This window comes from Podarcis filfolensis, assembly GCF_964270895.1.
Source record: "Podarcis filfolensis genome assembly, chromosome: 5".
Taxonomy (NCBI): Eukaryota; Metazoa; Chordata; class Lepidosauria; order Squamata; family Lacertidae; genus Podarcis; species Podarcis filfolensis.
In genome coordinates, this window is record NC_139608.1 from 36231592 (window position 1) to 36245692 (window position 14101).

A 14101-nucleotide genomic window follows, 5' to 3' on the forward strand; every position below is an offset into this window, starting at 1 on the left:
GGTAAAATGGGCCATTTTACAACTTCATACCTCCATTTAAATGCATTGAGATGCATAGGAAGGAAATAAGCTTTTCCTCACCTCTGGAAGTGCAGTGAGACCGCATTGTGGAAACACTAATATTGTCAGATTTGTGCTAATAAATAAGTAAACAGAATTCTTTTTTCCGCTTTCTTCATGTTGACAGGAAAAAGGCCAGAGCAGCCTCAGAAGAACAAATACTATTGGCCAGTAAAGATATTTACACTCCCTGCTGCCCCTTTCTGCCAAGTGCTGAAGTCAGACAAATGGCTCAGATTCATTCCAGATCCAGTTGCTGTATAGATAGATGAAATAATGAAATGATTATTTCATTTTATGGGTGAAATTTTCATTTTATGAAATAATACAGTGGTACCTCAGGTTAAGAACTTAATTCATTCTGGAGGTCTGTTCTTAACCTGAAACTGTTCTTAACCTGAGGTACCACTTTAGCTAATGGGGCCTCCTGTTGCCACCGCGCCGCCACCACGCAATTTCTGTTCTCACCCTGAAGCAAAGTTCTTAACCCAAGGTACTATTTCTGGGTTAGTGGAGTCTGTAACCTGTAGCGTATGTAACCTTAAGCTTCTGTAACCCAAGGTACCACTGTATATAAAAGATATATATAAACATATTAATAAATGAATATTATTCATTTCATGAATGATAGATAAAAGATTGAAATATAACAACAACAACAACAACAACAACAACAAGTTTTTTCAAAGTACCTGGGCTTTCTTGGAAAAAATAGAAATATTCTCCAAAGGTTACTCTGGTCAAAGTAAAGTGTGAACATAGTGTCAAGTGTGAATAATATGCCTGCTCACCTTATTACATTATTATTATTATTGCTATTATTATTAATTAATTACCCTTCACCTTAAGGCCCCAGTGAGGGTTACAACAATTTATAATACGTTGAAAACTTACAATTAAGAATAAATGCAATCACATTAAAAGAAAAAGGAAAAGGACTCCTTTGGGATGGTAGATAACTGTAGTGTTTCACCAACAGGTGGGCCCTGCAACTTTACATGTATTCCAGCTGGAGAAGAGCCGAGCATGTGGTCATAGGAGAGTCCCACTTCTGTATCACCAAATGCCCTGACTGCCCTGGCAGAGCTGCCTGACTTGACTCTGGCACTGCCTCCTGTCAGTGAAGCCCTCCCCACCCCCAGAGAAGCACCTGAGACAGTGTGCCAGCCATGTCAACTCCACCTCCATCACCAAGAAAAGTGGTAACAGCTATGCTCATGTGAGCATATTCATAGGAGCGCCCATTTGTTTGCCCAGTCCTGTGGATCGGGACGACAACCGCGCAAATGACTGTGGATTTTGGAACAAAGCCTTTAACAACAACCTAGCCAAGGGTCCAAGTACTGCATCCACGTGTGGAAGCCAGGCAGCCAAGGGGAGTGACTGATGTGCATTAGCTGGCACTGAGGGGGCTGGGTTAGACTGTGTATTCTTGGAAGCCAGCTTAAAAAGAAGAGGGCTCAAATGTCTTCTGGAGTCAAAAGACCCTCTGTAATTTAATTTCTGAGTGCAGCATATTTTCATGTTCTGATTAGATGTGACAGTTGCGGTCTGTCTAGGATGTGAATACAGGGCTTGAAAAGCATTAAGCTAAATACTTACAAGAGCTTAAGATCCCCTTTATTCTGTAAGGATCTATAGTCTTTTGTTCCAGGCCCATGTTAACAGTAGCAAGAGAAAAACAAAATGGATTTTGAATCCTGTTGTGATAAAACTGTCTTTGGAAAACTACCCTGGGTATATATGAGTGAAGGGTGGTGTACTAATGTATTCAATAAGTAAACAAGCAAACCACTGTCTGCATATATATTCATTTGCTATATATATATATAGAGAGAGAGAGAGAGAGAGAGGGGGGGGGGAGGGAGGGAGAGAGAGAGAGAAATAGGGGGCTGATAGCACAATTTGGGGCTACATGGTTTACTTGTGCATTTTCCCTACAAAAATTGTGGGGGGCTTGCATTTCAATGTACATTTTCCGTATGGAGTGAGAGAAAAATCAGATCCTAAGAGCAGTGACCAGAGCAATGAGTAGATGAGGCAAACACGGTTTTAATGGAAGCCCCTATGGCTCCCTTGTGTCCTGTCACTGAATATGCCAATCATGTTTAATTGTCTCCAACTATGCTGTGGTTTTCTGTTAGACACAAGTATCCATTAGGGGATAGAATGAGACCACTCCATTAATTTCAATTGTGTCTGAGGCAACATTGAATGTGGGTCTCTAAAACCCAAGGCTAATGCATTGGCCTGTTACACCACTCTTCACTTCCTTGTTCCCAAGGTAGCCATTTATGTTTTATTTATGAAATTGTCTTAACTGACTTGATTTATGAAGGCAAATTTACCGATACAGTATCTGAAAAAGGAATGATACAGGACAGAAAAGCCAATAGCATATACTCAGGGTCTGTCCTGAGATACCTTATAATTGGCATCACGGAATTGATTTCCAAAGAGCAAAGCCAAGTTGTATTAGACCTGGCCCTAAGAATTATTTACAATCAATCTGAAATTCTGGAAATTTTCCCAGAACTTTTATACATCATATAACCCAGTAGTCTTCATTCTATTTATAGAAACAACTTGATTGGCTTTCATATATTATTGCATTTATTAAAAGGTTGTTTGGTATTAACCCTGACTACAAAACCAATGTAGCTGCCTCCTACAATGTAAAAGGTGTGTTCTTGTGGAACATGTGGTTTGAGACAATTGTTACATTGGGATTTTGATTAGGATCAGTGGTAGTGCAGAGTTTAAGGTAGGCTGGAAAGCAGTGATGAAAAATGCATGTGGGGAGCCTTTAAGCTAAATGACTTCTTTTTTCTAAATGATTTGTTGTGAGCTAGTTGTTTAATATAGTTTAACTGTCGTTTAACAGGTATAATCAAGCTACATCTATTTAATAACTCCTATTTTATATACATGTGTCTGTATTTTAAGTCAGAAGCATAGTTTGAGTGTTAATATGAATATGAAATATGACATTCACCTTGCATGCAGAAAGCTTGTTGGCAACTAGGTATTCTTGCAATCCTCTGCTTCTCTCAGCTATTCCTAGTGAGAAGAATTGTGGAATAGAAGTTGTAGTTTCTCACAGCTCTGGGCAGTGTAATTTTCTATTGATTCTGAATGGAGCCTGCAAGAAAGTACACATAGCTGTTGCTAGCACATTGGTCCACCTAGTGGATCAGGACACACATGCGGGAAATGCCTTAGTCCTAGTTACAGGCGCTAACTCCTAGGGGCACAGCTCTTGGGGGGAGGGGAATTGGGGGGCATGTGCAATGATTTTTAATTGGTTAGGTCCCCGGCTTGTTCATGGGCCCAATAAGAGAGAAGACTACTAGCCAGACACAGCCTTGCCTATCTAGAATATTTCCTTGACCACTGCTTCTATGACTGGCCATACCATTAGACAAAGTGATGCAGCTGCCTCAGGCAGCAGATGCTGCACAGTGAGGAACATGTACCTTGTGTGCATGCAGCCTGCCCTCTGGTGCATTGGAGGACACTGCCCCATTGCCAATGCTGAATTAATACATTCAGCTGCCATTCTAATCCTCTTCTGTACATGGAATGCAGGGTGTGGAGTGGATCTTGTCCTTTGCTTCAGACAGCAAAATGTCTTGAACTGAACTTGAGCCTATGCCATGACTTTTCAAAGCCATATTTTTATTCTCTTGCTCCTACATATATGAGCATAAAAGAGAAAAGGATAGAGGCAGGCTCACTTCTTATTTCTGTAAAGAGGAAGAGGGAAGGGAACTTGAATTGACAACTATCCAATAAAGCCTCAAAGGAGGATGAATTTGTCCCAGATCATGTGGCACCTGCTTTAGACTCAGGAGCAGGCTGGCTGTACCATCAGGTGGCAAATATGGTGAGGTGGGGAGCACCCTCTTTTTGTTATTCCTCCTCCTCTTTTCCTCTTTTCCTCTCTTAGGTTATAGAAAAGCCAGTATACAGGTAAAACGAATATAGAGTCTTGTGCAAAAGCCAACACAGAGAGACTGAGCTGAGCTCCTCAGCATACAGGCCCAGCATTGCTCAGAATTGTAAAGGTAAACGAGCCTAATTAAACTCAAGGGAAGAGTCACCATTAACTTCACTGGAATATGGATTTCACCCTCACCTTAGCAACACACAAATAAGATTAAATAGTCCTCAGCTATTATTTGTCACTTTAATGGTCTTCAGCTATTGCCTTTAAAGGGACGCGGGTGGCGCTGTGGGTTAAACCACTGAGCCTAGGACTTGCCGATCAGAAGGTCAGCGGTTCAAATCCCCGCGATGGGGTGAGCTCCCTTTGCTCGGTCCCTGCTCCTGCCAACCTAGCAGTTCGAAAGCACGTCAAAGTGCAAGTAGATAAATAGGTACCACTCCGGCGGGAAGGTAAATGGCGTTTCCGTGCGCTGCTCTGGTTCGCCAGAAGCTGCTTAGTCATGCTGGCCACATGACCTGGAAGCTGTACGCCGGCTCCCTCGGCCAATAAAACAAGATGAGTGCTGCAACCCAGAGTCGGTCACGACTGGACCTAATGGTCAGGGGTCCCTTTACCTTTACTTATTGCCTTTAAACGCCTCCAAGATCAAGCATTTTCTGGCGACCAATGCCATCTACTTTTATCATGTCAATATTAATACAGTGAAAGTGTTGGGAACATACCATGCCAATGGTCAACTCCCTTATTGTGGCTCTATTTTTCCACTGCTTTTTTGAAGTCTTGGAACATTTTCCAAAATAAAACCAAAATAAAACTGACTACCATCCAGATGTCCTTGGAACAAAGCCATATGACTTCACTAAGCATGCCAACAACATATTTACGTTCCATAATGGCAAAACGTACACATTTTAGAACTAAAGATTAAACCTTTTAAAAAAGCCAGTTTTAATGACCCAATAAAATTCAAACACACCACCTTCTATCTCCCATATTAAACATTCTAATCTATTTTCTTCCCTTTAATCAACTTACACACTCAGCTCTGCTTTCAACATTCAAAATATATCAAACTCATCCATATTCTTTACTGGCTACAGTTGTAATGTAGCTACATGACATTTTCCATCAATTGTTATCAGTGCCGGTCACATATGTTTGCTACCTGAACCAGAGGCCCAGTTCTTTTCATGAACATCTTTTGTTTCTAAGGCATAAACTTGAACACCCTGCTAGATCCAGGTGAAAGAGGGCTCCTCCAGTTGACCTATTTATTGTGTGTTCATTCTGATTTGCTTGCACAAGGCTTATGCAAAGGTTGGACTGTGTCCAGTCCAGTCTTGAGCAGCTGTTCTGATTTTTTTTGTCCAGAGGTTACATGACAAAAAGCATTCATCCTGATTTGCTTGTGGAGTGTTTTCACATCCTGATTCCCCTTTTAGGGACATGCTCCAGAATTTCAGAGCACTTGCATGTGGTGGCTGATCCAAAACTTTCCCCTCCATACAGTTTCCTGAAATACCTGTTTTTGGGAACATACCCAATGCAAAAGCAACAATGGAGAGAGATGTGTGTATGTGAGAGACGGTGGGTGGGGAGAAGGAGGGAGAGAGTGGAAGTAGAGCCAAATTTCTCTTGGGTGAAATTTGCTGTATATTAAAGAGATGTTGATTGATTGGAGCAGTGACAGCACCACTGTTGGTTAATCAGAGGACCCTGCAGTCAGCACTGGGCAATATTGAAGGCTTGTAGCAGTTAGGGCTGGAATTATAAACAGGTGCATTTCACACCCTATCATTTCACACCTTAATTTCAGAAGCTTTGCAGAGAGTCTTCATATATTGTGCAAAGCTGGAACACCCAGCTTTTGTAGCATGCACAAAACTAACGGAAACTCGAGCGGTAGTGCATCTAGCGTCCTGACTAAGATGGCATGCAGCCAGGCATCAGGAAGATAAAACCAGTACCATTTTATTGTTTTCTTGTACTAGTTGATGTGAGCATCGTTTATGCCTATCAGAGTTCACCAAAAATCTCCAAAGCAGAGCTGGCCCACCCATGCTACAGGGTGAAGCGCTTGCCTCAGGTGGTGGAAGTGCAAAAGGTGGCGTTCCACCTACCCCACCCCTTCCCCCATCACATTGCCGCTCGTCTTCCTCACCAAGTTTGGCAAGAGCCCGGGGCATTCCTGTACACCGGTTGCCACTTGGCTCAGCCCCCCAGGAAAGCTGTTCAGTGACACTCTGAGTTCATTGAGAGCCCAGGCATTCCTGTGTACCATATGCCACTTAGCAACACTCTGAGGAGTGCCCTGGCTCCCGTCGAGCTTGGCAAGAGCTGGGGCACAGCAGCAGTGGCAGACATGGGCCAGGAGGTGGCAATTTCCATTTCACTTTAGGTGGCAAGTTGGGATGGGCAACCCTGGTTCAAAGATACGTGTTTACTAAAATTTGCCTCATCATGGCCAAAGATTTGTCTTTACTAGGGGTGTTTCCAGACTGTCACTATTTTTCAGTGGGATTCAATCACATACCAGCAATAAGGAGAATGATAGGAAAATTCAGTGGAATGTATGAGATAAACACTTGCATTGAGTACACATGCGCATTCAGCTGCCTAATGGCAGCTGCGTCACCCAGGAGATTGCAGATGCAGAGATAAGAAAGGAGAGTTGTTCTGTTGTCTGGAGAGACCACTTCCTGGCTTGCATGGAGAAGCTGTTCTCGATGGAGCCATGTAATGGAAGTGTGTAGCTGTATTGAGGCAGCACCAGATATTGAAATTTTGCACCCTAACCATTTTGCATCCAGGGCAACTGCTCATGTGCCCTTCTTGCTACGACATTGGTGTAGTTATATAGCTGCCTTTCTCATTCCTTTAAGACTATCAACTAATGTACTGTAATGTTATAGCAGGCCTATTTTGGGTCAGGAAACTCTCGACTGAAGCAACTATACAGCTTTCACAAGAAGGTTCAGGTGGGCCTTGCCACTATAAACTCCAGCAGGTCAACTTCTGTTTTGACCCTTTGTTGAGATCTGTGGTGAGTCTGTGTATATAATGATCCTGAATGCCCAGCCTTTTTGACCCACTTGAAACAGATCCATGTTTTTGGTCCTAAGCTCTTTCACCTTTGCAATCTGGGCTTGCTGGCTTCCTTAACTGAAGTGCTTGAGTACGTTTGCCTGCGTTCAAGAGGTACAGTGGTACCTTGATTCTTGAACGGCTTGGCTCCCAAACAAATTTGCTCCCGAACGTTGCAAACCCGGAAGGACGTGTTCCAGTTTGCGGACGTTTTTTGGAAGCCAAACATCTGACGCGCCTTCCACAGCTTCTGATTTAGTGCAGGAAGCTCCTGCAGCCAATTGGAAACCATGCCTTGGTTTTTGAATGGTTCCAGGAGTCAAATGGACTCCCAAAATGGATTGACAACCAAGGTACCACTGTATTCTGACCCTGGTTTATGCAGAGCCCAAGCCACATGTGGATACTGATCCTGCATCCAGTTCAGCCACAGGTTCTAAGCTTGAAATTCCCCAACTCCCCCACATTCTGGGCATCTTTATTCTGAATTAAGTCCCACTGAGTTCAGTGGGATTGCTTTCTTAGTAGATGTGCAGAGGGTTGCAGTTTTTGATTTAGAAACCACACCTGAACAGGGAGCCCAGCGTGCTGACTGTTTCAGTGCTTTTCTCATGCAAACAGATCTCCACTCTGGATTCTGCTAAGGTTCCCCACTGGTGCTCTCAGGTGACTTAATTAGGATGGGCGCCTACTCTGAGCAGTCTGTGCTGCTCAATATTCATTCTAATCATGCAAGAAGATTAAAGTGGAAAAATAGTCAGCCTGCCTCTCTCCCCCCACCCTCAATTTCACCCTGCAGTGAGAAAATACTTACAGAGAGTGGGGATGATACATCACAGAGGATGGGAACCAGGCAAGAAAAGCACCTTGCACTGAGGGTCTCATTAGTGCTATTAAAATGTAAGCCGCTGGAATACAGATGGGTTTAAACAAGTGCCACTGGCCTGTGCTTGTGGTTCTGTCTTTCTGAAATGGCTTTCTTGAAGCTACTTATGCTTCAGTTTGGATTTTGGGTTCCTAGTCTTTACTTTCTTTACTTATTCCATGACGAACTGCGGACCAGAGCCCTGGCATTAAAGGAACATAGATTAAGGAGTATCTGTTGTACCAGCGTTGCGGGTCAAGTAATAAGAACAGGTGATATTAAAAATAGGACAGTGCTTGGATGATGGTGTAATTCTAGCAACTAGATTTTAGGAACAAGTGTTATCTATATATAACACGCCCCTATAGATGAAACCAAAATACACAACATGAATTGACCTTACCAAGATACAACTTGTGCAGGTCTGAGTACTAGATTTTAAAAATCGTCCTGCATCATTACATCTTTCCAGATGCTATTAAATGCTGCTGTAATTTGCGATCTTATCCTGTTAGAAATTTGTCTCGGATGAAGGGCCCCTAACAGGAAATACAAGCAAAGCACCATAATTTGTAGTAAACTCTTCTCACTCCACCAGGACTACCCCATACCCTCCATCTTCCATCTCAAGCATTTTTGCCCAAGAGAAACAGTGGAAAGCCAAATTAGAAGGTGCTCCAGTTCTGAATGTCAGAACACTCACTGCTCTTGCAACCCCTAACAAAACAAATTGGCAAGTTATTCTTGTGCAGTCATTGTGCAAAAAACACAACACCCCAGAACAAAACCTGTAGATATCTAGCATAGGTTTGAACACCCCAATACAACACCGTGAACCCTGAACATCCTCAACTGCCTCTCCTAATTCAGATGGAACCAAGGGCAAAAATCTGGGTATTATTGCCTTGAAGCTGCTTATACTGTTCTGATGGGTGGCTTAGAGAAAGATAACATTCTTAGCACACACTGTGAATTAATAGCTCTTTTGTGAAAAGTAGGTAAATTTCAACTGGCTTCATGATAGAAATGCCCCCAGGTGCAACCTATTAAGGGCTGGTTTGACAAAGGAAGAAGAATGCTTCTAATGGACATATATATTTATGGAAATTAGGGCTGCTTTGCCCCTTACTTTCAAGGATGATTTCTTGGAACAATGGTTCCTGTTCCTGAGACATGTTGACTTGAAAAGCTGTGTGCAAAATGACTGTTAACTCGCATAGACAGATATTGTGTATTAAATGAATTTGATCTTTGTTGGCTCTGAAAAAAGAAGATGTAAGTGAAAATTGGTAGATATATTTGAAACGTGTGTAATGGTACTTAGTTTATTGCTCTTTTGTAATAGAAAAATCTTCAAGTAAAAAAATGCATTAAAAGAAACACCGTTAACATTGTGTGCAGTAGAATATATGAACAGTTTTCTCAAAGGGCCTGTATGCAGATGATTCCTGAGCAGGCACCACTGGTCAAGAATTTCTCTTCCATCTTACGCAGAAGCCTTTGTTCCTGGACAATTGTTATTTTTTTATTGCTAAAGAAATTTCTTAAGTCTTTTGTGCAGCAACACATTTTGAACATGACTGGTATTGCCAGTAGCTTACGTCTGGGGCTCATGAATATTTATCTGGGTGTGAATGCATAAGCTCAGGTTCAGTGAACACAGTATGATATGGTCTGTTTTGACTTTTCCAGAAAGAAAATCTGTCATTATGCTATTGTGATGCCTGCAGGATTGGGCCCTGTGTTTGTGTGCAAGTGTGCAGGAGACACATTTTTGCCCTTGGATGCAATCATCCATGTAATTATCTTAAAACTGAAAGGAAAAGGGCAAAATCACATTATCGTTATGATAGCATGGGCAAGGCCATTGATCAAGGTGACAATCGGAAATTAATCACAGAATGGAAGAAATGAAAGTAGCCCTCCTTTGAATGGAAGGGGAAGATTTAATTGAGTCAAAAGGTAGCCAATAGCTAGCATTCTTGTTATGGCATGAGTCACTTATAAAACCATCTGAAAGAAAGAAAGAAAAGGCACATTGGCGTCTTTAGATATTATTCTTAAAAATGCATCCTTTTTATAACAAGTAACTGAATGATAGGAAACAATGGCAGACTGAATAAAGTCAAATGCTTTACATCAGACTAATAGGTAGTATCAACCAGTTTAAAAGATAGCATCATCATTGCCTGGCTGGAACATATGCCTCTTGCATGTCTGAATGGAGGATGAGAGTGTTCAGAGAACAATAACAACAACAACTTATTACTTATATCCTACCCATCTGTCTGGGTAGCCCCAGCCACTCTGAGTTGCTTCCAACATACAGTCATACCTCGTTTTGAGTCCACCCCTTTTAGAGTTCATTTTGTCGAACGTCCACAGCAAACCTGGAAGTACCAGAACAGGTTACTTCTGGGTTTGCCGCATGCGCAGAAGCACTGAACCGCACTTCGTGCATACACAGAGCGGCGTTTTGTCGAGCGTCCCTTTCGTCGAGTGTCTGGGGCTCCGGAACGGATTCCGGATGCAAAAGGAGGTACGACTGTAATATAAAAACACAGTGAGACATCAAACATTAAAAACTTCCTTATACAGGGCTGCCTTTAAATGTCTTCGGAAAGTCGTGTAATTGTTAATTCTTTGACATCTGATGGGAGGGCATTTCACGGCCTATTGTACCCAAATATAAATCATATCAATTTCTTTTTTTATTTATAAAAAAGATTTCTTATGTGACCTACACCATGACATCCTAGGGAGGGCTGTGACAATATAATATGCTACAGAATGAGACAAAACAGTCACGATTCTAAAAACAAGCAAAACTCTTCCAACCAGAATGGGATAGTATAGACTGTGGGTCCTACAAAACAAAGCGAAGGGTAGAGATATGTCTTGTGCATCCTCTGAAAACTGTACAATGAAGATGCTAGATGCACCTGTATGGGTATGAGTTCCACACAGGGATTTGTGGGGATAGAGGCAGACTGTTCGATATTTGGGGTTAAGCCATTTAGGGTTTTAAGCTCTCATGTGAACACCTTGAATTGGGCCCATAAGCAAACTGACAACCATTGCAGCTGTTTTAAACCATGAGTTATATGAGCTATAAATGGAACCCAAAGAAGTCAACCTTTCTGAATCTCCTTCAAGGGCAGCTCCGCCCACTTTTGCTTCTGGCTGCGCTGTCACTGGCATGTGGCCCTCAAAGTGTGGCCCTCACGTTAGAGAAAAGCTTCCCCACACCCCTGTGTTACATGATGAGAATCTCCCAGGGCGGATTCCAAAACTTTAAAAAGATACATTGGATTTTTCTTCTTAGTAGGGAAATTTCCAGGCAGAAAACCATATTTTTAAAGGGCTTTTGTTTCTGGAAATGAGGAGGACTGATAGCTTTTTATTAAATCTCCATCTGTAATACGCTTCTGTTGAGCTGTAGATTTCTTTCCTTCAGAAATCCTGGCTATGCACAACCAACACATTATTTAACTGCAAGTGTTTCTTTCACAACTTATTTCTAGCCCTTTTGAAACTTTTAATCTTCAGGTTTTTTTTTTTTTTAATGTGAAGGAAAAGAAAGTTGAAGCCAGATTAGGAGAGAAAGCCATCTGTCTTCAGAGGAAGTCGGCTTTATATTTACATCTGCATTTGGTAATCCTTTATCTTCAAAGAGAACAAAAGATTCTTACCTTTATCAACAGGAAAAAAAGCAAAACCCAAGCACTCAGCGACATTGTCAGCTGCAAAGTGGTATGATAATCATGTGACCAATGCAGCCAATGGGAACTTTATTCATTACAGGGAAAATGTCACTGGTCACTAATTATAGAGTGAGGCGGCAACATATACTTTGGTTCATATAGGACGTTATTGCTGTTTTGGTTCAGGGGATAAAACTTTTCTGAAGTAATAGTGGCCTGCAAACCAGACAGAATTATACCTTTATATAAGTTTGTCCACTGATTAATATTTTTCTTAGGAAACTAACCGTTCAACTAAACAAACAAACAAACCCCAACCCTTTATGTGCAGTGTACCTCAAGCTATTATTACTTGTTTTTACTGCTGTGGAGAAAAACACCTCACAGCCTAAATGTTGCCACTGTTTGAGACCTGGAAGATGTTCTCTGATTAAGGATGCGTCCAGATTGTTGAGTTCCAGAAACAGCAAGATTCTCTGAATGCGCTTATCATCAGGTTAAATCAGTAATAAATATGTCCAAGATGCTGGAAATGAGGGTTGCCAACTTTTCCTTCTTGTAGGGCTGCTATGCCTTTAGCAGTGACCCGATAAGGAGAAATTAGCAGGTGGAGCTTTTCCTGATATGGAGATGGAAGTGATACGAAAAGGTTTGCCCACCTTTCTTCATGTCACGTCACTGCTAAGGGCACAGGAGTCCTGCCAAAAATAAAAACAAATTGGTAAGCCTTTTGGAAGGTCTTCCATATTTTCCAGTGATACCAACTATTATAGCCTGAGTAGCTTTCTTGAAGATCTGGACGGCATAGTGATGGAATGCTGGTGGAAAGAGATGGGGCACCAAAAGACAAAAAAGATAGCAATGAAACTTTTAGGATGGTGAGTCTCAACTTCTCCTCTAACTTCAGGCTGCATGTCTTTGCTATCCAAACGTGTTTGACACATTAGCTTGTCAGCTTCACCTCTTTGCTTGCTTTCCGCCATCCAAAGCCAGACAGCGACCGCAGGGGATTTGCGAAATTAATGCATATGTAGTACAGCAACAGAATTTTGCTGTATTGATTGGGAGAAGGGAATTACACGAAGGTGCTTGCAGAACATGCAAATACTATGCTTCTAGGAAGTGCCAGCTGTTTATCTATTTGTAATATTCCTTATATAAATCATGCCCTATCTTTCTTCCCCTCAGTGAGATCTACCACATGGAAGACAACGAATGCTCATCATTTCAGTTCTACCCAGGCACCATGCAATAGGGGATTTATGGCCCCTTGTGCCCTTACTTTATCAGCACTTTTTAAGACAGGAAAGTGTGTGTGTGTGTGCATTTTTATTGGTAAGAAATTTGTTGTTTAGTCGTTTAGTTGTGTCCGACTCTTCGTGACCCCATGGACCAGAGCACGCCACGCACTCCTGTCTTCCACTGCCTCCTGCAGTTTAGTCAAACTCATGCTGGTAGCTTCAAGAACACCGTCCAACCATCTCGTCCTCTGTTGTCCCCTTCTCCTTGTGCCCTCCATCTTTCCCAACATCAGGGTCTTTTCCAGGGAGTCTTCTCTTCTCATCAGGTGGCCAAAGTATTGGAGCCTCAGCTTCACGATCTGTCCTTCCAGTGAGCACTCAGGGCTGATTTCCTTCAGAATGGATAGGTTTGATCTTCATGGGACTCTCACGAGTCTCCTCCAGCACCACAATTCAAAAGCATCAATTCTTTGGTGATCAGCCTTCTCTGTGGTCCAGCTCTCACTTCCATACATCACTACTGGGAAAACCATAGCTTTAACTATATGGACCTTTGTTGACAAGGTGATGTCTCTGCTTTTTAGGATGCTGTCTAGCATCCTAACTGGTAAGAAATAAAACCCGCCATTCACAAAAATGGAGAGCAACAGACCCTACAAGCACTGGAGGAGGAAGGGGGTGCAGTGGGTGCAGTCTGCCCCAGGTGTCATCCCGGGGGGGGGGACATCACCCCCCCTGCACCCTGGGACGCTCGCCCCGCCCCCACGGGCAGATATCCCCGCCCCCGGGTGCTGGAGGAGCTAGCTCCGCCTCTGCATACAAGGGATTCCTGTCACATCACAGCTTCTACATTGGGGTTTCTCAAACTTGTCCCAGAGAACCTTTCCCAAGAGGGAAAAAGATAGCAAATTTTGACAGGCTGTGTAACCAGCAATACCTTTTTATCGCCAGGCTAAGGAAAGGACATTAAAGAAAAATGCAGGAAGCAGGGCCACATGAAAATCACAGAATACTTTATAGCAGCTATAAAATTTTATTTCTATCATTTAAAAAACATGGGAGGGGTCTTGTAATGCACCAATAAGTCATTTTTATGTCATGTAAAGTGCAGTCCCGCTCTGGTACTCTGATAAATGTGGTGTGTGAACCCTTTATGTACCGTATGTATTTGTTTATTTATCACTTAATGCCAAAGCGG